This window comes from Salmo salar, chromosome ssa28 (assembly GCF_905237065.1).
Source record: "Salmo salar chromosome ssa28, Ssal_v3.1, whole genome shotgun sequence".
NCBI lineage: Eukaryota > Metazoa > Chordata > Actinopteri > Salmoniformes > Salmonidae > Salmo > Salmo salar.
Window position 1 is genome coordinate 26379791 of NC_059469.1, and position 26538 is coordinate 26406328.

General features: G+C 42.5%; 1 protein-coding gene across 1 annotated transcript in view; it reads right to left on the bottom strand.

The window, feature by feature from the left end:
• st3gal7 (ST3 beta-galactoside alpha-2,3-sialyltransferase 7) overlaps positions 1–26538 on the bottom strand; it is a 67710-nt gene that overhangs the window by 6454 nt on the left and 34718 nt on the right. The gene's annotated exons all lie outside the window — the stretch shown is intronic.

The window sequence follows — 26538 nt, forward strand, 5'->3', positions numbered from 1 at the left end:
CCTCTGTTGCTGTGTGTATCAGTAGTACTAACCTTCCTCTGTTGCTGTGTGTATCAGTAGTATACCTTCCTCTGTTGCTGTGTGTATCAGTAGTAGTAACCTTCCTCTGTTGCTGTGTGTATCAGTACTAGTACCTTCCTCTGTTGCTGTGTGTATCAGTAGTAGTAACCTTCCTCTGTTGCTGTGTGTATCAGTAGTACTAACCTTCCTCTGTTGCTGTGTGTATCAGTAGTAACCTTCCTCTGTTGCTGTGTGTATCAGTAGTAGTAACCTTCCTCTGTTGCTGTGTGTATCAGTAGTAGTAAACTTCCTCTGTTGCTGTGTGTATCAGTACTAGTAACCTTCCTCTGTTGCTGTGTGTATCAGTAGTAGTAACCTTCCTCTGTTGCTTTGTGTATCAGTAGTAGTAACCTTCCTCTGTTGCTGTGTGTATCAGTAGTAGTAACCTTCCTCTGTTGCTGTGTGTATCAGTAGTAGTAACCTTCCTCTGTTGCTGTGTGTATCAGTAGTAGTAACCTTCCTCTGTTGCTGTGTGTATCAGTAGTAGTAACCTTCCTCTGTTGCTGTGTGTATCAGTAGTAGTAACCTTCCTCTGTTGCTGTGTGTATCAGTAGTAGTAACCTTCCTCTGTTGCTGTGTGTATCAGCAGTAGTAACCCTCCTCTGTTGCTGTGTGTATCAGTAGTAGTAACCTTCCTCTGTTGCTGTGTGTATCAGTAGTAGTAACCTTCCTCTGTTGCTGTGTGTATCAGTACTAGTAACCTTCCTCTGTTGCTGTGTCAGTAGTAGTAACCTTCCTCTGTTGCTGTGTGTATCAGTAGTAGTAACCTTCCTATGTTGCTGTGTGTATCAGTAGTAGTAACCTTCCTCTGTTGCTGTGTGTATCAGTAGCTAGTAACCTTCCTCTGTTGCTGTGTGTATCAGTAGTAGTAACCTTCCTCTGTTGCTGTGTGTATCAGTAGTAGTAACCTTCCTCTGTTGCTGTGTGTATCAGTAGTAGTAACCTTCCTCTGTTGCTGTGTGTATCAGTAGTACTAACCTTCCTCTGTTGCTGTGTGTATCAGTAGTAGTAACCTTCCTCTGTTTCTGTGTGTATCAGTAGTAGTAACCTTCCTCTGTTGCTGTGTGTATCAGTAGTACTAACCTTCCTCTGTTGCTGTGTGTATCAGTAGTAGTAACCTTCCTCTGTTGCTGTGTGTATCAGTAGTATTAACCTTCCTCTGTTGCTGTGTGTATCAGTAGTAGTAACCTTCCTCTGTTGCTGTGTGTATCAGTAGTACTAACCTTCCTCTGTTGCTGTGTGTATCAGTAGTAGTAACCTTCCTCTGTTGCTTTGTGTATCAGTAGTACTAACCTTCCTCTGTTGCTGTGTGTATCAGTAGTAGTAACCTTCCTCTGTTGCTGTGTGTATCAGTAGTACGAACCTTCCTCTTTTGCTGTGTGAATCAGAAGTAGTAACCTTCCTCTGTTGCTGTGTGTATCAGTAGTACTAACCTTCCTCTGTTGCTGTGTGTATCAGTAGTACTAACCTTCCTCTGTTGCTGTGTGTATCAGTAGTAGTAACCTTCCTCTGTTGCTGTGTGTATCAGTAGTAACCTTCCTCTGTTGCTGTGTGTATCAGTACTAACCTTCCTCTGTTGCTGTGTGTATCAGTAGTAGTACCTTCCTCTGTTGCTGTGTGTATCAGTAGTAGTAACCTTCCTCTGTTGCTGTGTGTATCAGTAGTAGTAACCTTCCTCTGTTGCTGTGTGTATCAGTAGTAGTAACCTTCCTCTGTTGCTGTGTGTATCAGTAGTACTAACCTTCCTCTGTTGCTGTGTGTATCAGTAGTAACCTTCCTCTGTTGCTGTGTGTATCAGTAGTAGTAACCTTCCTCTGTTGCTGTGTGTATCAGTACTATACCTTCCTCTGTTGCTGTGTGTATCAGTAGTAGTAACCTTCCTCTGTTGCTGTGTGCATCAGTAGTACTAACCTTCCTCTGTTGCTGTGTGTATCAGTAGTATACCTTCCTCTGTTGCTGTGTGTATCAGTAGTAGTAACCTTCCTCTGTTGCTGTTTTTATCAGTAGTAGTAACCTTCCTCTGTTGCTGTGTGTATCAGTAGTAGTAACCTTCCTCTGTTGCTTTGTGTATCAGTAGTAGTAACCTTCCTCTGTTGCTGTGTGTATCAGTAGTAGTAACCTTCCTCTGTTGCTGTGTGTATCAGTAGTAGTAACCTTCCTCTGTTGCTGTGTGTATCAGTAGTAGTAACCTTCCTCTGTTGTTGTGTGTATCAGTAGTACTAACCTTCCTCTGTTGCTGTGTGTATCAGTAGTAGTAACCTTCCTCTGTTGCTGTGTGTATCAGTAGTAGTAACCTTCCTCTGTTGCTGTGTGTATCAGCAGTAGTAACCTTCCTCTGTTGCTGTGTGTATCAGTAGTAGTAACCTTCCTCTGTTGCTGTGTGTATCAGTAGTAGTAACCTTCCTCTGTTGCTGTGTGTATCAGTACTAGTAACCTTCCTCTGTTGCTGTGTGTATCAGTAGTAGTAACCTTCCTCTGTTGCTGTGTGTATCAGTAGTAGTAACCTTCCTCTGTTGCTGTGTGTATCAGTAGTAGTAACCTTCCTCTGTTGCTGTGTGTATCAGTAGTACTAACCTTCCTCTGTTGCTGTGTGTATCAGTAGTAACCTTCCTCTGTTGCTGTGTGTATCAGTAGTAGTAACCTTCCTCTGTTGCTGTGTGTATCAGTACTAACCTTCCTCTGTTGCTGTGTGTATCAGTAGTAGTAACCTTGCTCTGTTGCTGTGTGCATCAGTAGTACTAACCTTCCTCTGTTGCTGTGTGTATCAGTAGTAACCTTCCTCTGTTGCTGTGTGTATCAGTAGTAGTAACCTTCCTCTGTTGCTGTTTGTATCAGTAGTAGTAACCTTCCTCTGTTGCTGTGTGTATCAGTAGTAGTAACCTTCCTCTGTTGCTTTGTGTATCAGTAGTAATAACCTTCCTCTGTTGCTGTGTGTATCAGTAGTAGTAACCTTCCTCTGTTGCTGTGTGTATAAGTAGTAGTAAACTTCCTCTGTTGCTGTGTGTATCAGTAGTAGTAACCTTCCTCTGTTGCTGTGTGTATCAGTAGTACTAACCTTCCTCTGTTGCTGTGTGTATCAGTAGTACTAACCTTCCTCTGTTGCTGTGTGTATCAGTAGTAGTAACCTTCCTCTGTTGCTGTGTGTATCAGCAGTAGTAACCTTCCTCTGTTGCTGTGTGTATCAGTAGTAGTAACCTTCCTCTGTTGCTGTGTGTATCAGCAGTAGTAACCTTCCTCTGTTGCTGTGTGTATCAGTACTAGTAACCTTCCTCTGTTGCTGTATCAGTAGTAGTAACCTTCCTCTGTTGCTGTGTGTATCAGTAGTAGTAACCTTCCTATGTTGCTGTGTGTATCAGTAGTAGTAACCTTCCTCTGTTGCTGTGTGTATCAGTACTAGTAACCTTCCTCTGTTGCTGTGTGTATCAGTAGTACTAACCTTCCTCTGTTGCTGTGTGTATCAGTAGTAGTAACCTTCCTCTCTTGCTGTGTGTATCAGTAGTAGTAACCTTCCTCTGTTGCTGTGTGTATCAGTAGTACTAACCTTCCTCTGTTGCTGTGTGTATCAGTAGTAGTAACCTTCCTCTGTTACTGTATCAGTAGTATTAACCTTCCTCTGTTGTTGTGTGTATCAGTAGTAGTAACCTTCCTCTGTTGTTGTGTGTATCAGTAGTACTAACCTTCCTCTGTTGCTGTGTGTATCAGTAGTAGTAACCTTCCTCTGTTGCTTTGTGTATCAGTAGTACTAACCTTCCTCTGTTGCTGTGTGTATCAGTAGTAGTAACCTTCCTCTGTTGCTGTGTGTATCATTAGTACTAACCTTCCTCTTTTGCTGTGTGTATCAGTAGTAGTAACCTTCCTCTGTTGCTGTGTGTATCAGTAGTACTAACCTTCCTCTGTTGCTGTGTGTATCAGTAGTACTAACCTTCCTCTGTTGCTGTGTGTATCAGTAGTAGTAACCTTCCTCTGTTGCTGTCTGTATCAGTAGTAACCTTCCTCTGTTGCTGTGTGTATCAGTAGTAATAACCTTCCTCTGTTGCTGTGTGTATCAGTAGTAACCTTCCTCTGTTGCTGTGTGTATCAGTAGTAGTAACCTTCCTCTGTTGCTGTGTGTATCAGTAGTAGCAACCTTCCTCTGTTGCTGTGTGTATCAGTAGTAGTAACCTTCCTCTGTTGCTGTGTGTATAAGTAGTAGTAACCTTCCTCTGTTGCTTTGTGTATCAGTATTAACCTTCCTCTGTTGCTGTGTGTATCAGTAGTAGTAACCTTCCTCTGTTGCTGTCTGTATCAGTAGTACTAACCTTCCTCTGTTGCTGTCTGTATGAGTAGTACTAACCTTCCTCTGTTGCTGTGTGTATCAGTAGTACTAACCTTCCTCTGTTGCTGTGTGTATCAGTAGTACTAACCTTCCTCTGTTGCTGTGTGTATCAGTAGTAGTAACCTTCCTCTGTTGCTGTGTGTATCAGTAGTAGTAACCTTCCTCTGTTGCTGTGTGTATCAGTAGTAGTAACCTTCCTCTGTTGCTGTGTGTATCAGTAGTAGTAACCTTCCTCTGTTGCTGTGTGTATCAGTAGTAGTAACCTTCCTCTGTTGCTGTGTGTATCAGTAGTAGTAACCTTCCTCTGTTGCTGTGTGTATCAGTAGTAGTAACCTTCCTCTGTTGCTGTGTGTATCAGTACTAACCTTCCTCTGTTGCTGTGTGTATCAGTAGTAGTAACCTTCCTCTGTTGCTGTGTGTATCAGTACTAACCTTCCTCTGTTGCTGTGTGTATCAGTAGTAGTAACCTTCCTCTGTTGCTGTGTGTATCAGTAGTAGTAACCTTCCTCTGTTGCTGTGTGTATCAGTAGTACTAACCTTCCTCTGTTGCTGTGTGTATCAGTAGTACTAACCTTCCTCTGTTGCTGTGTGTATCAGTAGTAGTAACCTTCCTCTGTTGCTGTGTGTATCAGTAGTAGTAACCTTCCTCTGTTGCTGTGTGTATCAGTAGTAGTAACCTTCCTCTGTTGCTGTGTGTATCAGTAGTACTAACCTTCCTCTGTTGCTGTGTGTATCAGTAGTAGTAACCTTCCTCTGTTGCTGTGTTATCAGTAGTAGTAACCTTCCTCTGTTGCTGTGTGTATCAGTAGTAGTAACCTTCCTCTGTTGCTGTGTGTATCAGTAGTACTAACCTTCCTCTGTTGCTGTGTGTATCAGTAGTACTAACCTTCCTCTGTTGTTTTGTGTATCAGTAGTACTAACCTTCCTCTGTTGCTGTGTGTATCAGTAGTAGTAACCTTCCTCTGTTGCTGTGTGTATCAGTAGTACTAAACTTCCTCTGTTGCTGTGTGTATCAGTAGTACTAACCTTCCTCTGTTGCTGTGTGTATCAGTAGTAGTAACCTTCCTCTGTTGCTGTGTGTATCAGTAGTACTAACCTTCCTCTGTTGCTGTGTGTATCAGTAGTAGTAACCTTCCTCTGTTGCTGTGTGTATCAGTAGTAGTAACCTTCCTCTGTTGCTGTGTGTATCAGTACTATACCTTCCTCTGTTGCTGTGTGTATCAGTAGTAGTAACCTTCCTCTGTTGCTGTGTGTATCAGTAGTACTAACCTTCCTCTGTTGCTGTGTGTATCAGTAGTAGTAACCTTCCTCTGTTGCTGTGTGTATCAGTAGTATAACCTTCCTCTGTTGCTGTGTGTATCAGTAGCTAACCTTCCTCTGTTGCTGTGTGTATCAGTAGTAAACTTCCTCTGTTGCTGTGTGTATCAGTAGTAATAACCTTCCTCTGTTGCTGTGTGTATCAGTAGTAGTAACCTTCCTCTGTTGCTGTGTGTATCAGTAGTAGTAACCTTCCTCTGTTGCTGTGTGTATCAGTAGTACTAACCTTCCTCTGTTGCTGTGTGTATCAGTAGTAGTAACCTTCCTCTGTTGCTGTGTGTATCAGTAGTAGTAACCTTCCTCTGTTGCTGTGTGTATCAGTAGTCTAACCTTCCTCTGTTGCTGTGTGTATCAGTAGTAGTAACCTTCCTCTGTTGCTGTGTGCATCAGTAGTACTAACCTTCCTCTGTTGCTGTGTGTATCAGTAGTAGTACCTTCCTCTGTTGCTGTGTGTATCAGTAGTAGTAACCTTCCTCTGTTGCTGTGTGTATCAGTAGTAGTAACCTTCCTCTGTTGCTGTGTGTATCAGTAGTAGTAACCTTCCTCTGTTGCTTTGTGTATCAGTAGTACTAACCTTCCTCTGTTGCTGTGTGTATCAGTAGTAGTAACCTTCCTCTGTTGCTGTGTGTATAAGTAGTAGTAAACTTCCTCTGTTGCTGTGTGTATCAGTAGTAGTAACCTTCCTCTGTTGCTGTGTGTATCAGTAGTACTAACCTTCCTCTGTTGCTGTGTGTATCAGTAGTACTAACCTTCCTCTGTTGCTGTGTGTATCAGTAGTAGTAACCTTCCTCTGTTGCTGTGTGTATCAGCAGTAGTAACCTTCCTCTGTTGCTGTGTGTATCAGTAGTAGTAACCTTCCTCTGTTGCTGTGTGTATCAGTAGTAGTAACCTTCCTCTGTTGCTGTGTGTATCAGTACTAGTAACCTTCCTCTGTTGCTGTGTGTATCAGTAGTAGTAACCTTCCTCTGTTGCTGTGTGTATCAGTAGTAGTAACCTTCCTCTGTTGCTGTGTGTATCAGTAGTAGTAACCTTCCTCTGTTGCTGTGTGTATCAGTAGTAGTAACCTTCCTCTGTTTCTGTGTGTATCAGTAGTAGTAACCTTCCTCTGTTGCTGTGTGTATCAGTAGTACTAACCTTCCTATGTTGCTGTGTGTATCAGTAGTAGTAACCTTCCTCTGTTGCTGTATCAGTAGTATTAACCTTCCTCTGTTGCTGTGTGTATCAGTAGTAGTAACCTTCCTCTGTTGCTGTGTGTATCAGTAGTACTAACCTTCCTCTGTTGCTGTGTGTATCAGTAGTAGTAACCTTCCTCTGTTGCTTTGTGTATCAGTAGTACTAACCTTCCTCTGTTGCTGTGTGTATCAGTAGTAGTAACCTTCCTCTGTTGCTGTGTGTATCAGTAGTACTAACCTTCCTCTTTTGCTGTGTGAATCAGTAGTAGTAACCTTCCTCTGTTGCTGTGTGTATCAGTAGTAGTAACCTTCCTCTGTTGCTGTGTGTATCAGTAGTACTAACCTTCCTCTGTTGCTGTGTGTATCAGTAGTAGTAACCTTCCTCTGTTGCTGTGTGTATCAGTAGTAGTACCTTCCTCTGTTGCTGTGTGTATCAGTAGTATACCTTCCTCTGTTGCTGTGTGTATCAGTAGTAGTACCTTCCTCTGTTGCTGTGTGTATCAGTAGTAGTAACCTTCCTCTGTTGCTGTGTGTATCAGTAGTAGTAACCTTCCTCTGTTGCTGTGTGTATCAGTAGTAGTAACCTTCCTCTGTTGCTGTGTGTATCAGTAGTACTAACCTTCCTCTGTTGCTGTGTGTATCAGTAGTATACCTTCCTCTGTTGCTGTGTGTATCAGTAGTAGTAACCTTCCTCTGTTGCTGTGTGTATCAGTAGTACTAACCTTCCTCTGTTGCTGTGTGTATCAGTAGTAGTAACCTTCCTCTGTTGCTGTGTGCATCAGTAGTACTAACCTTCCTCTGTTGCTGTGTGTATCAGTAGTAGTAACCTTCCTCTGTTGCTGTGTGTATCAGTAGTAGTAACCTTCCTCTGTTGCTGTGTGTATCAGTAGTAGTAACCTTCCTCTGTTGCTGTGTGTATCAGTAGTAGTAACCTTCCTCTGTTGCTGTGTGTATCAGTAGTAGTAACCTTCCTCTGTTGCTGTGTGTATCAGTACTAGTAACCTTCCTCTGTTGCTGTGTGTATCAGTAGTAGTAACCTTCCTCTGTTGCTGTGTGTATCAGTAGTAGTAACCTTCCTATGTTGCTGTGTGTATCAGTAGTAGTAACCTTCCTCTGTTGCTGTGTGTATCAGTAGTAGTAACCTTCCTCTGTTTCTGTGTGTATCAGTAGTAGTAACCTTCCTCTGTTGCTGTGTGTATCAGTAGTAGTAACCTTCCTCTGTTGCTGTGTGTATCAGTAGTAGTAACCTTCCTCTGTTGCTGTGTGTATCAGTAGTATTAACCTTCCTCTGTTGCTGTGTGTATCAGTAGTAGTAACCTTCCTCTGTTGCTGTGTGTATCAGTAGTACTAACCTTCCTCTGTTGCTGTGTGTATCAGTAGTAGTAACCTTCCTCTGTTGCTTTGTGTATCAGTAGTACTAACCTTCCTCTGTTGCTGTGTGTATCAGTAGTAGTAACCTTCCTCTGTTGCTGTGTGTATCAGTAGTACTAACCTTCCTCTTTTGCTGTGTGTATCAGTAGTAGTAACCTTCCTCTGTTGCTGTGTGTATCAGTAGTACTAACCTTCCTCTGTTGCTGTGTGTATCAGTAGTAGTAACCTTCCTCTGTTGCTGTGTGTATCAGTATTAGTAACCTTCCTCTGTTGCTGTGTGTATCAGTAGTATACCTTCCTCTGTTGCTGTGTGTATCAGTACTAGACCTTCCTCTGTTGCTGTGTGTATCAGTAGTAGTAACCTTCCTCTGTTGCTGTGTGTATCAGTAGTAGTAACCTTCCTCTGTTGCTGTGTGTATCAGTAGTAGTAACCTTCCTCTGTTGCTGTGTGTATCAGTAGTAGTAACCTTCCTCTGTTGCTGTGTGTATCAGTAGTACTAACCTTCCTCTGTTGCTGTGTGTATCAGTAGTAAACTTCCTCTGTTGCTGTGTGTATCAGTAGTAGTAACCTTCCTCTGTTGCTGTGTGTATCAGTACTAACCTTCCTCTGTTGCTGTGTGTATCAGTAGTAGTAACCTTGCTCTGTTGCTGTGTGCATCAGTAGTACTAACCTTCCTCTGTTGCTGTGTGTATCAGTAGTAGTAACCTTCCTCTGTTGCTGTGTGTATCAGTAGTAGTAACCTTCCTCTGTTGCTGTGTGTATCAGTAGTAACCTTCCTCTGTTGCTGTGTGTATCAGTAGTAACCTTCCTCTGTTGCTGTGTGTATCAGTAGTACTAACCTTCCTCTGTTGCTGTGTGCATCAGTAGTACTAACCTTCCTCTGTTGCTGTCTGTATCAGTAGTAACCTTCCTCTGTTGCTGTGTGTATCAGTAGTAGTAACCTTCCTCTGTTGCTGTTTTTATCAGTAGTAGTAAACTTCCTCTGTTGCTGTGTGTATCAGTAGTAGTAACCTTCCTCTGTTGCTTTGTGTATCAGTAGTAATAACCTTCCTCTGTTGCTGTGTGTATCAGTAGTAGTAACCTTCCTCTGTTGCTGTGTGTATCAGTAGTAGTAACCTTCCTCTGTTGCTATGTGTATCAGTAGTAGTAACCTTCCTCTGTTGCTGTGTGTATCAGTAGTAGTAACCTTCCTCTGTTGCTGTGTGTATCAGTAGTACTAACCTTCCTCTGTTGCTGTGTGTATCAGTAGTAGTAACCTTCCTCTGTTGCTGTGTGTATCAGCAGTAGTAACCTTCCTCTGTTGCTGTGTGTATCAGTAGTAGTAACCTTCCTCTGTTGCTGTGTGTATCAGTAGTAGTAACCTTCCTCTGTTGCTGTGTGTATCAGTAGTACTAACCTTCCTCTTTTGCTGTGTGTATCAGTAGTAGTAACCTTCCTCTGTTGCTGTGTGTATCAGTAGTAGTAACCTTCCTCTGTTGCTGTGTGTATCAGTAGTACTAACCTTCCTCTGTTGCTGTGTGTATCAGTAGTAGTAACCTTCCTCTGTTGCTGTGTGTATCAGTAGTACTAACCTTCCTCTGTTGCTGTGTGTATCAGTAGTAGTACCTTCCTCTGTTGCTGTGTGTATCAGTAGTAGTAACCTTCCTCTGTTGCTGTGTGTATCAGTAGTACTAACCTTCCTCTGTTGCTGTGTGTATCAGTAGTAGTAACCTTCCTCTGTTGCTGTGTGTATCAGTAGTACTAACCTTCCTCTGTTGCTGTGTGTATCAGTACTATAACCTTCCTCTGTTGCTGTGTGTATCAGTAGTACTAACCTTCCTCTGTTGCTGTGTGTATCAGTAGTAGTAACCTTCCTCTGTTGCTGTGTGTATCAGTAGTACTAACCTTCCTCTGTTGCTGTGTGTATCAGTAGTAGTAACCTTCCTCTGTTGCTGTGTGTATCAGTAGTATTAACCTTCCTCTGTTGCTGTGTGTATCAGTAGTAGTAACCTTCCTCTGTTGCTGTGTGTATCAGTAGTACTAACCTTCCTCTGTTGCTGTGTGTATCAGTAGTAGTAACCTTCCTCTGTTGCTTTGTGTATCAGTAGTACTAACCTTCCTCTGTTGCTGTGTGTATCAGTAGTAGTAACCTTCCTCTGTTGCTGTGTGTATCAGTAGTACTAACCTTCCTCTTTTGCTGTGTGAATCAGTAGTAGTAACCTTCCTCTGTTGCTGTGTGTATCAGTAGTAGTAACCTTCCTCTGTTGCTGTGTGTATCAGTAGTACTAACCTTCCTCTGTTGCTGTGTGTATCAGTACTAACCTTCCTCTGTTGCTGTGTGTATCAGTAGTACTAACCTTCCTCTGTTGCTGTGTGTATCAGTAGTACTAACCTTCCTCTGTTGCTGTGTGTATCAGTAGTACTTACCTTCCTCTGTTGCTGTGTGTATCAGTAGTACTAACCTTCCTCTGTTGCTGTGTGTATCAGTAGTAGTAACCTTCCTCTGTTGCTGTGTGTATCAGTAGTAGTAACCTTCCTCTGTTGCTGTGTGTATCAGTAGTAGTAACCTTCCTCTGTTGCTGTGTGTATCAGTAGTAGTAACCTTCCTCTGTTGCTGTGTGTATCAGTAGTAGTAACCTTCCTCTGTTGCTGTGTGTATCAGTACTAGACCTTCCTCTGTTGCTGTGTGTATCAGTACTATACCTTCCTCTGTTGCTGTGTGTATCAGTACTAGTACCTTCCTCTGTTGCTGTGTGTATCAGTACTAGTACCTTCCTCTGTTGCTGTGTGTATCAGTAGTAGTAACCTTCCTCTGTTGCTGTGTGTATCAGTAGTAGTAACCTTCCTCTGTTGCTGTGTGTATCAGTAGTAGTAACCTTCCTCTGTTGCTGTGTGTATCAGTAGTACTAACCTTCCTCTGTTGCTGTGTGTATCAGTAGTAGTAACCTTCCTCTGTTGCTGTGTGTATCAGTAGTAGTAACCTTCCTCTGTTGCTGTGTGTATCAGTAGTAGTAACCTTCCTCTGTTGCTGTGTGTATCAGTAGTACTAACCTTCCTCTGTTGCTGTGTGTATCAGTAGTAGTAACCTTCCTCTGTTGCTGTGTGTATCAGTAGTAGTAACCTTCCTCTGTTGCTGTGTGTATCAGTAGTACTAACCTTCCTCTGTTGCTGTGTGTATCAGTAGTAGTAACCTTCCTCTGTTGCTGTGTGTATCAGTAGTACTAACCTTCCTCTGTTGCTGTGTGTATCAGTAGTAGTAACCTTCCTCTGTTGCTGTGTGTATCAGTAGTACTAACCTTCCTCTGTTGCTGTGTGTATCAGTAGTACTAACCTTCCTCTGTTGCTGTGTGTATCAGTAGTAGTAACCTTCCTCTGTTGCTGTGTGTATCAGTAGTAACCTTCCTCTGTTGCTGTGTGTATCAGTACTAACCTTCCTCTGTTGCTGTGTGTATCAGTAGTAACCTTCCTCTGTTGCTGTGTGTATCAGTAGTAGTAACCTTCCTCTGTTGCTGTGTGTATCAGTAGTAGTAACCTTCCTCTGTTGCTGTGTGTATCAGTAGTAGTAACCTTCCTCTGTTGCTGTGTGTATCAGTAGTACTAACCTTCCTCTGTTGCTGTGTGTATCAGTAGTAACCTTCCTCTGTTGCTGTGTGTATCAGTAGTAGTAACATTCCTCTGTTGCTGTGTGTATCAGTACTAACCTTCCTCTGTTGCTGTGTGTATCAGTAGTAGTAACCTTGCTCTGTTGCTGTGTGCATCAGTAGTACTAACCTTCCTCTGTTGCTGTGTGTATCAGTAGTAACCTTCCTCTGTTGCTGTGTGTATCAGTAGTAGTAACCTTCCTCTGTTGCTGTGTGTATCAGTAGTAGTAAACTTCCTCTGTTGCTGTGTGTATCAGTAGTAGTAACCTTCCTCTGTTGCTTTGTGTATCAGTAGTAATAACCTTCCTCTGTTGCTGTGTGTATCAGTAGTAGTAACCTTCCTCTGTTGCTGTGTGTATCAGTAGTAGTAACCTTCCTCTGTTGCTGTGTGTATCAGTAGTAGTAACCTTCCTCTGTTGCTGTGTGTATCAGTAGTAGTAACCTTCCTCTGTTGCTGTGTGTATCAGTAGTAGTAACCTTCCTCTGTTGCTGTGTGTATCAGTAGTAGTAACCTTCCTCTGTTGCTGTGTGTATCAGTAGTAGTAACCTTCCTCTGTTGCTGTGTGTATCAGTAGTAGTAACCTTCCTCTGTTGCTGTGTGTATCAGTAGTAGTAACCTTCCTCTGTTGCTGTGTGTATCAGTAGTAGTAACCTTCCTCTGTTGCTGTGGATCAGTAGTAGTAACCTTCCTCTGTTGCTGTGTGTATCAGTAGTAGTAACCTTCCTCTGTTGCTGTGTGTATCAGTAGTAGTAACCTTCCTCTGTTGCTGTGTGTATCAGTAGTAGTAACCTTCCTCTGTTTCTGTGTGTATCAGTAGTAGTAACCTTCCTCTGTTGCTGTGTGTATCAGTAGTACTAACCTTCCTCTGTTGCTGTGTGTATCAGTAGTAGTAACCTTCCTCTGTTGCTGTGTGTATCAGTAGTAGTAACCTTCCTCTGTTGCTGTGTGTATCAGTAGTAGTAACCTTCCTCTGTTGCTTTGTGTATCAGTAGTACTAACCTTCCTCTGTTGCTGTGTGTATCAGTAGTAGTAACCTTCCTCTGTTGCTGTGTGTATCAGTAGTACTAACCTTCCTCTTTTGCTGTGTGAATCAGTAGTAGTAACCTTCCTCTGTTGCTGTGTGTATCAGTAGTAGTAACCTTCCTCTGTTGCTGTGTGTATCAGTAGTACTAACCTTCCTCTGTTGCTGTGTGTATCAGTAGTAGTAACCTTCCTCTGTTGCTGTGTGTATCAGTAGTAGTAACCTTCCTCTGTTGCTGTGTGTATCAGTAGTACTAACCTTCCTCTGTTGCTGTGTGTATCAGTAGTAACCTTCCTCTGTTGCTGTGTGTATCAGTAGTAGTAACATTCCTCTGTTGCTGTGTGTATCAGTACTAACCTTCCTCTGTTGCTGTGTGTATCAGTAGTAGTAACCTTGCTCTGTTGCTGTGTGCATCAGTAGTACTAACCTTCCTCTGTTGCTGTGTGTATCAGTAGTAACCTTCCTCTGTTGCTGTGTGTATCAGTAGTAGTAACCTTCCTCTGTTGCTGTGTGTATCAGTAGTAGTAACCTTCCTCTGTTGCTGTGTGTATCAGTAGTAGTAACCTTCCTCTGTTGCTTTGTGTATCAGTAGTAATAACCTTCCTCTGTTGCTGTGTGTATCAGTAGTAGTAACCTTCCTCTGTTGCTGTGTGTATCAGTAGTAGTAACCTTCCTCTGTTGCTGTGTGTATCAGTAGTAGTAACCTTCCTCTGTTGCTGTGTGTATCAGTAGTACTAACCTTCCTCTGTTGCTGTGTGTATCAGTAGTACTAACCTTCCTCTGTTGCTGTGTGTATCAGTAGTAGTAACCTTCCTCTGTTGCTGTGTGTATCAGCAGTAGTAACCTTCCTCTGTTGCTGTGTGTATCAGTAGTAGTAACCTTCCTCTGTTGCTGTGTGTATCAGTAGTAGTAACCTTCCTCTGTTGCTGTGTGTATCAGTACTAGTAACCTTCCTCTGTTGCTGTATCAGTAGTAGTAACCTTCCTCTGTTGCTGTGTGTATCAGTAGTAGTAACCTTCCTCTGTTGCTGTGTGTATCAGTAGTAGTAACCTTCCTCTGTTGCTGTGTGTATCAGTAGTAGTAACCTTCCTCTGTTTCTGTGTGTATCAGTAGTAGTAACCTTCCTCTGTTGCTGTGTGTATCAGTAGTACTAACCTTCCTCTGTTGCTGTGTGTATCAGTAGTAGTAACCTTCCTCTGTTGCTGTAGCAGTAGTATTAACCTTCCTCTGTTGTTGTGTGTATCAGTAGTAGTAACCTTCCTCTGTTGTTGTGTGTATCAGTAGTACTAACCTTCCTCTGTTGCTGTGTGTATCAGTAGTAGTAACCTTCCTCTGTTGCTTTGTGTATCAGTAGTACTAACCTTCCTCTGTTGCTGTGTGTATCAGTAGTAGTAACCTTCCTCTGTTGCTGTGTGTATCAGTAGTACTAACCTTCCTCTTTTGCTGTGTGAATCAGTAGTAGTAACCTTCCTCTGTTGCTGTGTGTATCAGTAGTAGTAACCTTCCTCTGTTGCTGTGTGTATCAGTAGTACTAACCTTCCTCTGTTGCTGTGTGTATCAGTAGTAGTAACCTTCCTCTGTTGCTGTGTGTATCAGTAGTATACCTTCCTCTGTTGCTGTGTGTATCAGTACTATACCTTCCTCTGTTGCTGTGTGTATCAGTAGTATACCTTCCTCTGTTGCTGTGTGTATCAGTAGTAGTAACCTTCCCTCTGTTGCTGTGTGTATCAGTAGTAGTAACCTTCCTCTGTTGCTGTGTGTATCAGTAGTAGTAACCTTCCTCTGTTGCTGTGTGTATCAGTAGTAGTAACCTTCCTCTGTTGCTGTGTGTATCAGTAGTATAACCTTCCTCTGTTGCTGTGTGTATCAGTAGTAGTAACCTTCCTCTGTTGCTGTGTGTATCAGTAGTACTAACCTTCCTCTGTTGCTGTGTGTATCAGTAGTAGTAACCTTGCTCTGTTGCTGTGTGTATCAGTAGTACTAACCTTCCTCTGTTGCTGTGTGTATCAGTAGTAGTAACCTTCCTCTGTTGCTGTGTGTATCAGTAGTAGTAACCTTCCTCTGTTGCTGTGTGTATCAGTAGTAGTAACCTTCCTCTGTTGCTGTGTGTATCAGTAGTAGTAACCTTCCTCTGTTGCTGTGTGTATCAGTAGTAGTAACCTTCCTCTGTTGCTGTGTGTATCAGTACTAGTAACCTTCCTCTGTTGCTGTATCAGTAGTAGTAACCTTCCTCTGTTGCTGTGTGTATCAGTAGTAGTAACCTTCCTATGTTGCTGTGTGTATCAGTAGTAGTAACCTTCCTCTGTTGCTGTGTGTATCAGTAGTAGTAACCTTCCTCTGTTTCTGTGTGTATCAGTAGTAGTAACCTTCCTCTGTTGCTGTGTGTATCAGTAGTACTAACCTTCCTCTGTTGCTGTGTGTATCAGTAGTAGTAACCTTCCTCTGTTGCTGTAGCAGTAGTATTAACCTTCCTCTGTTGTTGTGTGTATCAGTAGTAGTAACCTTCCTCTGTTGTTGTGTGTATCAGTAGTACTAACCTTCCTCTGTTGCTGTGTGTATCAGTAGTAGTAACCTTCCTCTGTTGCTTTGTGTATCAGTAGTACTAACCTTCCTCTGTTGCTGTGTGTATCAGTAGTAGTAACCTTCCTCTGTTGCTGTGTGTATCAGTAGTACTAACCTTCCTCTTTTGCTGTGTGAATCAGTAGTAGTAACCTTCCTCTGTTGCTGTGTGTATCAGTAGTAGTAACCTTCCTCTGTTGCTGTGTGTATCAGTAGTACTAACCTTCCTCTGTTGCTGTGTGTATCAGTATTAGTAACCTTCCTCTGTTGCTGTGTGTATCAGTAGTAACCTTCCTCTGTTGCTGTGTGTATCAGTACTAACCTTCCTCTGTTGCTGTGTGTATCAGTAGTAGTACCTTCCTCTGTTGCTGTGTGTATCAGTAGTAGTAACCTTCCTCTGTTGCTGTGTGTATCAGTAGTAGTAACCTTCCTCTGTTGCTGTGTGTATCAGTAGTAGTAACCTTCCTCTGTTGCTGTGTGTATCAGTAGTAATAACCTTCCTCTGTTGCTGTGTGTATCAGTAGTAGTAACCTTCCTCTGTTGCTGTGTGTATCAGTAGTAGTAACCTTCCTCTGTTGCTGTGTGTATCAGTAGTACTAACCTTCCTCTGTTGCTGTGTGTATCAGTAGTAGAACCTTCCTCTGTTGCTGTGTGTATCAGTAGTAATAACCTTCCTCTGTTGCTGTGTGTATCAGTACTAACCTTCCTCTGTTGCTGTGTGTATCAGTAGTAGTAACCTTGCTCTGTTGCTGTGTGCATCAGTAGTAGTAACCTTCCTCTGTTGCTGTGTGTATCAGTAGTAGTAACCTTCCTCTGTTGCTGTGTGTATCAGTAGTAGTAACCTTCCTCTGTTGCTGTGTTATCAGTAGTAGTAACCTTCCTCTGTTGCTGTGTGTATCAGTAGTAGTAACCTTCCTCTGTTGCTGTGTGTATCAGTAGTAGTAACCTTCCTCTGTTGCTGTGTGTATCAGTAGTAGTAACCTTCCTCTGTTTCTGTGTGTATCAGTAGTAGTAACCTTCCTCTGTTGCTGTGTGTATCAGTAGTACTAACCTTCCTCTGTTGCTGTGTGTATCAGTAGTAGTAACCTTCCTCTGTTGCTGTGTTATCAGTAGTATTAACCTTCCTCTGTTGCTGTGTGTATCAGTAGTAGTAACCTTCCTCTGTTGCTGTGTGTATCAGTAGTACTAACCTTCCTCTGTTGCTGTGTGTATCAGTAGTAGTAACCTTCCTCTGTTGCTTTGTGTATCAGTAGTACTAACCTTCCTCTGTTGCTGTGTGTATCAGTAGTAGTAACCTTCCTCTGTTGCTGTGTGTATCAGTAGTACTAACCTTCCTCTTTTGCTGTGTGAATCAGTAGTAGTAACCTTCCTCTGTTGCTGTGTGTATCAGTAGTAGTAACCTTCCTCTGTTGCTGTGTGTATCAGTAGTACTAACCTTCCTCTGTTGCTGTGTGTATCAGTAGTAGTAACCTTCCTCTGTTGCTGTGTGTATCAGTAGTAACCTTCCTCTGTTGCTGTGTGTATCAGTACTATACCTTCCTCTGTTGCTGTGTGTATCAGTAGTAACCTTCCTCTGTTGCTGTGTGTATCAGTAGTAATAACCTTCCCTCTGTTGCTGTGTGTATCAGTAGTAGTAACCTTCCTCTGTTGCTGTGTGTATCAGTAGTAGTAACCTTCCTCTGTTGCTGTGTGTATCAGTAGTACTAACCTTCCTCTGTTGCTGTGTGTATCAGTAGTAAACTTCCTCTGTTGCTGTGTGTATCAGTAGTAGTAACCTTCCTCTGTTGCTGTGTGTATCAGTACTAACCTTCCTCTGTTGCTGTGTGTATCAGTAGTAGTAACCTTGCTCTGTTGCTGTGTGCATCAGTAGTACTAACCTTCCTCTGTTGCTGTGTGTATCAGTAGTAGTAACCTTCCTCTGTTGCTGTGTGTATCAGTAGTAGTAACCTTCCTCTGTTGCTGTGTGTATCAGCAGTAGTAACCTTCCTCTGTTGCTGTGTGTATCAGTAGTAGTAACCTTCCTCTGTTGCTGTGTGTATCAGTAGTAGTAACCTTCCTCTGTTGCTGTGTGTATCAGTACTAGTAACCTTCCTCTGTTGCTGTATCAGTAGTAGTAACCTTCCTCTGTTGCTGTGTGTATCAGTAGTAGTAACCTTCCTATGTTGCTGTGTGTATCAGTAGTAGTAACCTTCCTCTGTTGCTGTGTGTATCAGTATTAGTAACCTTCCTCTGTTTCTGTGTGTATCAGTAGTAGTAACCTTCCTCTGTTGCTGTGTGTATCAGTAGTACTAACCTTCCTCTGTTGCTGTGTGTATCAGTAGTAGTAACCTTCCTCTGTTGCTGTGTGTATCAGTAGTAGTAACCTTCCTCTGTTGTTGTGTGTATCAGTAGTAGTAACCTTCCTCTGTTGCTGTGTGTATCAGTAGTACTAACCTTCCTCTGTTGCTGTGTGTATCAGTAGTAGTAACCTTCCTCTGTTGCTTTGTGTATCAGTAGTACTAACCTTCCTCTGTTGCTGTGTGTATCAGTAGTAGTAACCTTCCTCTGTTGCTGTGTGTATCAGTAGTACTAACCTTCCTCTTTTGCTGTGTGAATCAGTAGTAGTAACCTTCCTCTGTTGCTGTGTGTATCAGTAGTAGTAACCTTCCTCTGTTGCTGTGTGTATCAGTAGTACTAACCTTCCTCTGTTGCTGTGTGTATCAGTATTAGTAACCTTCCTCTGTTGCTGTGTGTATCAGTAGTAACCTTCCTCTGTTGCTGTGTGTATCAGTACTAACCTTCCTCTGTTGCTGTGTGTATCAGTAGTAACCTTCCTCTGTTGCTGTGTGTATCAGTAGTAGTAACCTTCCTCTGTTGCTGTGTGTATCAGTAGTAGTAACCTTCCTCTGTTGCTGTGTGTATCAGTAGTAGTAACCTTCCTCTGTTGCTGTGTGTATCAGTAGTAATAACCTTCCTCTGTTGCTGTGTGTATCAGTAGTAGTAACCTTCCTCTGTTGCTGTGTGTATCAGTAGTAGTAACCTTCCTCTGTTGCTGTGTGTATCAGTAGTACTAACCTTCCTCTGTTGCTGTGTGTATCAGTAGTAAACTTCCTCTGTTGCTGTGTGTATCAGTAGTAGTAACCTTCCTCTGTTGCTGTGTGTATCAGTACTAACCTTCCTCTGTTGCTGTGTGTATCAGTAGTAGTAACCTTGCTCTGTTGCTGTGTGCATCAGTAGTAGTAACCTTCCTCTGTTGCTGTGTGTATCAGTAGTAGTAACCTTCCTCTGTTGCTGTGTGTATCAGTAGTAGTAACCTTCCTCTGTTGCTGTGTGTATCAGTAGTAACCTTCCTCTGTTGCTGTGTGTATCAGTAGTAGTAACCTTCCTCTGTTGCTGTGTGTATCAGTAGTACTAACCTTCCTCTGTTGCTGTGTGCATCAGTAGTACTAACCTTCCTCTGTTGCTGTCTGTATCAGTAGTAACCTTCCTCTGTTGCTGTGTGTATCAGTAGTAGTAACCTTCCTCTGTTGCTGTTTGTATCAGTAGTAGTAACCTTCCTCTGTTGCTGTGTGTATCAGTAGTAGTAACCTTCCTCTGTTGCTTTGTGTATCAGTAGTAATAACCTTCCTCTGTTGCTGTGTGTATCAGTAGTAGTAACCTTCCTCTGTTGCTGTGTGTATAAGTAGTAGTAAACTTCCTCTGTTGCTATGTGTATCAGTAGTAGTAACCTTCCTCTGTTGCTGTGTGTATCAGTAGTACTAACCTTCCTCTGTTGCTGTGTGTATCAGTAGTACTAACCTTCCTCTGTTGCTGTGTGTATCAGTAGTAGTAACCTTCCTCTGTTGCTGTGTGTATCAGTAGTAGTAACCTTCCTCTGTTGCTGTGTGTATCAGTAGTAGTAACCTTCCTCTGTTGCTGTGTGTATCAGTAGTAGTAACCTTCCTCTGTTGCTGTGTGTATCAGTAGTACTAACCTTCCTCTTTTGCTGTGTGAATCAGTAGTAGTAACCTTCCTCTGTTGCTGTGTGTATCAGTAGTAGTAACCTTCCTCTGTTGCTGTGTGTATCAGTAGTAGTAACCTTCCTCTGTTGCTGTGTGTATCAGTAGTAGTAACCTTCCTCTGTTGCTGTGTGTATCAGTAGTATAACCTTCCTCTGTTGCTGTGTGTATCAGTACTATACCTTCCTCTGTTGCTGTGTGTATCAGTAGTAGTAACCTTCCTCTGTTGCTGTGTGTATCAGTAGTAGTAACCTTCCTCTGTTGCTGTGTGTATCAGTAGTAGTAACCTTCCTCTGTTGCTGTGTGTATCAGTAGTAGTAACCTTCCTCTGTTGCTGTGTGTATCAGTACTAGACCTTCCTCTGTTGCTGTGTGTATCAGTAGTAGTAACCTTCCTCTGTTGCTGTGTGTATCAGTAGTAGTAACCTTCCTCTGTTGCTGTGTGTATCAGTAGTACTAACCTTCCTCTGTTGCTGTGTGTATCAGTAGTAGTAACCTTCCTCTGTTGCTGTGTGTATCAGTAGTATTAACCTTCCTCTGTTGTTGTGTGTATCAGTAGTAGTAACCTTCCTCTGTTGCTGTGTGTATCAGTAGTACTAACCTTCCTCTGTTGCTGTGTGTATCAGTAGTAGTAACCTTCCTCTGTTGCTTTGTGTATCAGTAGTACTAACCTTCCTCTGTTGCTGTGTGTATCAGTAGTAGTAACCTTCCTCTGTTGCTGTGTGTATCAGTAGTACTAACCTTCCTCTTTTGCTGTGTGAATCAGTAGTAGTAACCTTCCTCTGTTGCTGTGTGTATCAGTAGTAGTAACCTTCCTCTGTTGCTGTGTGTATCAGTAGTACTAACCTTCCTCTGTTGCTGTGTGTATCAGTAGTAGTAACCTTCCTCTGTTGCTGTGTGTATCAGTAGTATAACCTTCCTCTGTTGCTGTGTGTATCAGTAGTAGTAACCTTCCTCTGTTGCTGTGTGTATCAGTATCTATACCTTCCTCTGTTGCTGTGTGTATCAGTAGTACTAACCTTCCTCTGTTGCTGTGTGTATCAGTAGTAGTAACCTTCCTCTGTTGCTGTGTGTATCAGTAGTAACCTTCCTCTGTTGCTGTGTGTATCAGTAGTAGTAACCTTCCTCTGTTGCTGTGTGTATCAGTAGTAGTAACCTTCCTCTGTTGCTGTGTGTATCAGTAGTAGTAACCTTCCTCTGTTGCTGTGTGTATCAGTAGTCTAACCTTCCTCTGTTGCTGTGTGTATCAGTAGTACTAACCTTCCTCTGTTGCTGTGTGTATCAGTAGTATACCTTCCTCTGTTGCTGTGTGTATCAGTAGTAGTAACCTTCCTCTGTTGCTGTGTGTATCAGTAGTAGTAACCTTCCTCTGTTGCTGTGTGTATCAGTAGTAGTAACCTTCCTCTGTTGCTGTGTGTATCAGTAGTAGTAACCTTCCTCTGTTGCTGTGTGTATCAGTAGTAGTAACCTTCCTCTGTTGCTGTGTGTATCAGTAGTAGTAACCTTCCTCTGTTGCTGTGTGTATCAGTAGTAGTAACCTTCCTCTTTTGCTGTGTGTATCAGTAGTAGTAACCTTCCTCTGTTGCTGTGTGTATCAGTAGTAGTAACCTTCCTCTGTTGCTGTGTGTATCAGTAGTACTAACCTTCCTCTGTTGCTGTGTGTATCAGTAGTAGTAACCTTCCTCTGTTGCTGTGTGTATCAGTAGTATACCTTCCTCTGTTGCTGTGTGTATCAGTAGTACTAACCTTCCTCTGTTGCTGTGTGTATCAGTAGTATACCTTCCTCTGTTGCTGTGTGTATCAGTAGTAGTAACCTTCCTCTGTTGCTGTGTGTATCAGTAGTAGTAACCTTCCTCTGTTGCTGTGTGTATCAGTAGTAGTAACCTTCCTCTGTTGCTGTGTGTATCAGTAGTACTAACCTTCCTCTGTTGCTGTGTGTATCAGTAGTATACCTTCCTCTGTTGCTGTGTGTATCAGTAGTAGTAACATTCCTCTGTTGCTGTGTGTATCAGTAGCTAACCTTCCTCTGTTGCTGTGTGTATCAGTAGTAGTAACCTTGCTCTGTTGCTGTGTGCATCAGTAGTACTAACCTTCCTCTGTTGCTGTGTGTATCAGTAGTAACCTTCCTCTGTTGCTGTGTGTATCAGTAGTAGTAACCTTCCTCTGTTGCTGTGTGTATCAGTAGTAGTAAACTTCCTCTGTTGCTGTGTGTATCAGTAGTAGTAACCTTCCTCTGTTGCTTTGTGTATCAGTAGTAGTAACCTTCCTCTGTTGCTGTGTGTATCAGTAGTAGTAACCTTCCTCTGTTGCTGTGTGTATAAGTAGTAGTAAACTTCCTCTGTTGCTGTGTGTATCAGTAGTAGTAACCTTCCTCTGTTGCTGTGTGTATCAGTAGTACTAACCTTCCTCTGTTGCTGTGTGTATCAGTAGTACTAACCTTCCTCTGTTGCTGTGTGTATCAGTAGTAGTAACCTTCCTCTGTTGCTGTGTGTATCAGCAGTAGTAACCTTCCTCTGTTGCTGTGTGTATCAGTAGTAGTAACCTTCCTCTGTTGCTGTGTGTATCAGTAGTAGTAACCTTCCTCTGTTGCTGTGTGTATCAGTACTAGTAACCTTCCTCTGTTGCTGTATCAGTAGTAGTAACCTTCCTCTGTTGCTGTGTGTATCAGTAGTAGTAACCTTCCTATGTTGCTGTGTGTATCAGTAGTAGTAACCTTCCTCTGTTGCTGTGTGTATCAGTAGTAGTAACCTTCCTCTGTTGCTGTGTGTATCAGTAGTACTAACCTTCCTCTGTTGCTGTGTGTATCAGTAGTAGTAACCTTCCTCTGTTGCTGTAGCTGTAGTATTAACCTTCCTCTGTTGTTGTGTGTATCAGTAGTAGTAACCTTCCTCTGTTGTTGTGTGTATCAGTAGTACTAACCTTCCTCTGTTGCTGTGTGTATCAGTAGTAGTAACCTTCCTCTGTTGCTTTGTGTATCAGTAGTACTAACCTTCCTCTGTTGCTGTGTGTATCAGTAGTAGTAACCTTCCTCTGTTGCTGTGTGTATCAGTAGTAGTAACCTTCCTCTGTTTGCTGTGTGTATCAGTAGTAGTAACCTTCCTCTGTTGCTGTGTGTATCAGTAGTAGTAACCTTCCTCTGTTGCTGTGTGTATCAGTAGTACTAACCTTCCTCTGTTGCTGTGTGTATCAGTAGTAGTAACCTTCCTCTGTTGCTGTGTGTATCAGTAGTATAACCTTCCTCTGTTGCTGTGTGTATCAGTAGTAACCTTCCTCTGTTGCTGTGTGTATCAGTAGTATACCTTCCTCTGTTGCTGTGTGTATCAGTAGTAGTAACCTTCCTCTGTTGCTGTGTGTATCAGTAGTAGTAACCTTCCTCTGTTGCTGTGTGTATCAGTAGTAGTAACCTTCCTCTGTTGCTGTGTGTATCAGTAGTAGTAACCTTCCTCTGTTGCTGTGTGTATCAGTAGTAGTAACCTTCCTCTGTTGCTGTGTGTATCAGTAGTAGTAACCTTCCTCTGTTGCTGTGTGTATCAGTAGTAGTAACCTTCCTCTGTTGCTGTGTGTATCAGTAGTAGTAACCTTCCTCTGTTTCTGTGTGTATCAGTAGTAGTAACCTTCCTCTGTTGCTGTGTGTATCAGTAGTACTAACCTTCCTCTGTTGCTGTGTGTATCAGTAGTAGTAACCTTCCTCTGTTGCTGTTGTATCAGTAGTATTAACCTTCCTCTGTTGCTGTGTGTATCAGTAGTAGTAACCTTCCTCTGTTGCTGTGTGTATCAGTAGTACTAACCTTCCTCTGTTGCTGTGTGTATCAGTAGTAGTAACCTTCCTCTGTTGCTTTGTGTATCAGTAGTACTAACCTTCCTCTGTTGCTGTGTGTATCAGTAGTAGTAACCTTCCTCTGTTGCTGTGTGTATCAGTAGTAGTAACCTTCCTCTTTTGCTGTGTGTATCAGTAGTAGTAACCTTCCTCTGTTGCTGTGTGTATCAGTAGTAGTAACCTTCCTCTGTTGCTGTGTGTATCAGTAGTAGTAACCTTCCTCTGTTGCTGTGTGTATCAGTAGTAGTAACCTTCCTCTGTTGCTGTGTGTATCAGTAGTAGTAACCTTCCTCTGTTGCTGTGTGTATCAGTACTAACCTTCCTCTGTTGCTGTGTGTATCAGTAGTAGTAACCTTCCTCTGTTGCTGTGTGTATCAGTAGTAGTAACCTTCCTCTGTTGCTGTGTGTATCAGTAGTAGTAACCTTCCTCTGTTGCTGTGTGTATCAGTAGTAGTAACCTTCCTCTGTTGCTGTGTGTATCAGTAGTAGTAACCTTCCTCTGTTGCTGTGTGTATCAGTAGTAGTAACCTTCCTCTGTTGCTGTGTGTATCAGTAGTAGTAACCTTCCTCTGTTGCTGTGTGTATCAGTAGTCTAACCTTCCTCTGTTGCTGTGTGTATCAGTAGTAGTAACCTTCCTCTGTTGCTGTGTGCATCAGTAGTACTAACCTTCCTCTGTTGCTGTGTGTATCAGTAGTAGTAACCTTCCTCTGTTGCTGTGTGTATCAGTAGTAGTAACCTTCCTCTGTTGCTGTTTTTATCAGTAGTAGTAACCTTCCTCTGTTGCTGTGTGTATCAGTAGTAGTAACCTTCCTCTGTTGCTTTGTGTATCAGTAGTACTAACCTTCCTCTGTTGCTGTGTGTATCAGTAGTAGTAACCTTCCTCTGTTGCTGTGTGTATCAGTAGTAGTAACCTTCCTCTGTTGCTATGTGTATCAGTAGTACTAACCTTCCTCTGTTGCTGTGTGTATCAGTAGTACTAACCTTCCTCTGTTGCTGTGTGTATCAGTAGTACTAACCTTCCTCTGTTGCTGTGTGTATCAGTAGTAGTAACCTTCCTCTGTTGCTGTGTGTATCAGTAGTAGTAACCTTCCTCTGTTGCTGTGTGTATCAGTAGTAGTAACCTTCCTCTGTTGCTGTGTGTATCAGTAGTAGTAACCTTCCTCTGTTGCTGTGTGTATCAGTAGTAGTAACCTTCCTCTGTTGCTGTGTGTATCAGTAGTAGTAACCTTCCTATGTTGCTGTGTGTATCAGTAGTAGTAACCTTCCTCTGTTGCTGTGTGTATCAGTAGTACTAACCTTCCTCTGTTGCTGTGTGTATCAGTAGTAACCTTCCTCTGTTGCTGTGTGTATCAGTAGTAGTAACCTTCCTCTGTTGCTGTGTGTATCAGTACTAACCTTCCTCTGTTGCTGTGTGTATCAGTAGTAGTAACCTTGCTCTTTTGCTGTGTGCATCAGTAGTACTAACCTTCCTCTGTTGCTGTGTGTATCAGTAGTAACCTTCCTCTGTTGCTGTGTGTATCAGTAGTAGTAACCTTCCTCTGTTGCTGTTTTTATCAGTAGTAGTAAACTTCCTCTGTTGCTGTGTGTATCAGTAGTAGTAACCTTCCTCTGTTGCTTTGTGTATCAGTAGTAATAACCTTCCTCTGTTGCTGTGTGTATCAGTAGTAGTAACCTTCCTCTGTTGCTGTGTGTATCAGTAGTAGTAAACTTCCTCTGTTGCTGTGTGTATCAGTAGTAGTAACCTTCCTCTGTTGCTGTGTGTATCAGTAGTACTAACCTTCCTCTGTTGCTGTGTGTATCAGTAGTACTAACCTTCCTCTGTTGCTGTGTGTATCAGTAGTAGTAACCTTCCTCTGTTGCTGTGTGTATCAGCAGTAGTAACCTTCCTCTGTTGCTGTGTGTATCAGTAGTAGTAACCTTCCTCTGTTGCTGTGTGTATCAGTAGTAGTAACCTTCCTCTGTTGCTGTGTGTATCAGTACTAGTAACCTTCCTCTGTTGCTGTATCAGTAGTAGTAACCTTCCTCTGTTGCTGTGTGTATCAGTAGTAGTAACCTTCCTATGTTGCTGTGTGTATCAGTAGTAGCAACCTTCCTCTGTTGCTGTGTGTATCAGTACTAGTAACCTTCCTCTGTTGCTGTGTGTATCAGTAGTACTAACCTTCCTCTGTTGCTGTGTGTATCAGTAGTAGTAACCTTCCTCTCTTGCTGTGTGTATCAGTAGTAGTAACCTTCCTCTGTTGCTGTGTGTATCAGTAGTACTAACCTTCCTCTGTTGCTGTGTGTATCAGTAGTAGTAACCTTCCTCTGTTACTGTATCAGTAGTATTAACCTTCCTCTGTTGTTGTGTGTATCAGTAGTAGTAACCTTCCTCTGTTGTTGTGTGTATCAGTAGTACTAACCTTCCTCTGTTGCTGTGTGTATCAGTAGTAGTAACCTTCCTCTGTTGCTTTGTGTATCAGTAGTACTAACCTTCCTCTGTTGCTGTGTGTATCAGTAGTAGTAACCTTCCTCTGTTGCTGTGTGTATCATTAGTACTAACCTTCCTCTTTTGCTGTGTGTATCAGTAGTAGTAACCTTCCTCTGTTGCTGTGTGTATCAGTAGTACTAACCTTCCTCTGTTGCTGTGTGTATCAGTAGTACTAACCTTCCTCTGTTGCTGTGTGTATCAGTAGTAGTAACCTTCCTCTGTTGCTGTGTGTATCAGTAGTAACCTTCCTCTGTTGCTGTGTGTATCAGTAGTAATAACCTTCCTCTGTTGCTGTGTGTATCAGTAGTAACCTTCCTCTGTTGCTGTGTGTATCAGTAGTAGTAACCTTCCTCTGTTGCTGTGTGTATCAGTAGTAGTAACCTTCCTCTGTTGCTGTGTGTATCAGTAGTAGTAACCTTCCTCTGTTGCTGTGTGTATAAGTAGTAGTAACCTTCCTCTGTTGCTTTGTGTATCAGTAGTAACCTTCCTCTGTTGCTGTGTGTATCAGTAGTAGTAACCTTCCTCTGTTGCTGTCTGTATCAGTAGTACTAACCTTCCTCTGTTGCTGTGTGTATCAGTAGTAGTAACCTTCCTCTGTTGCTGTGTGTATCAGTAGTACTAACCTTCCTCTGTTGCTGTGTGTATCAGTAGTACTAACCTTCCTCTGTTGCTGTGTGTATCAGTAGTAGTAACCTTCCTCTGTTGCTGTGTGTATCAGTAGTAGTAACCTTCCTCTGTTGCTGTGTGTATCAGTAGTACTAACCTTCCTCTGTTGCTGTGTGTATCAGTAGTAGTAACCTTCCTCTGTTGCTTTGTGTATCAGTAGTAGTAACCTTCCTC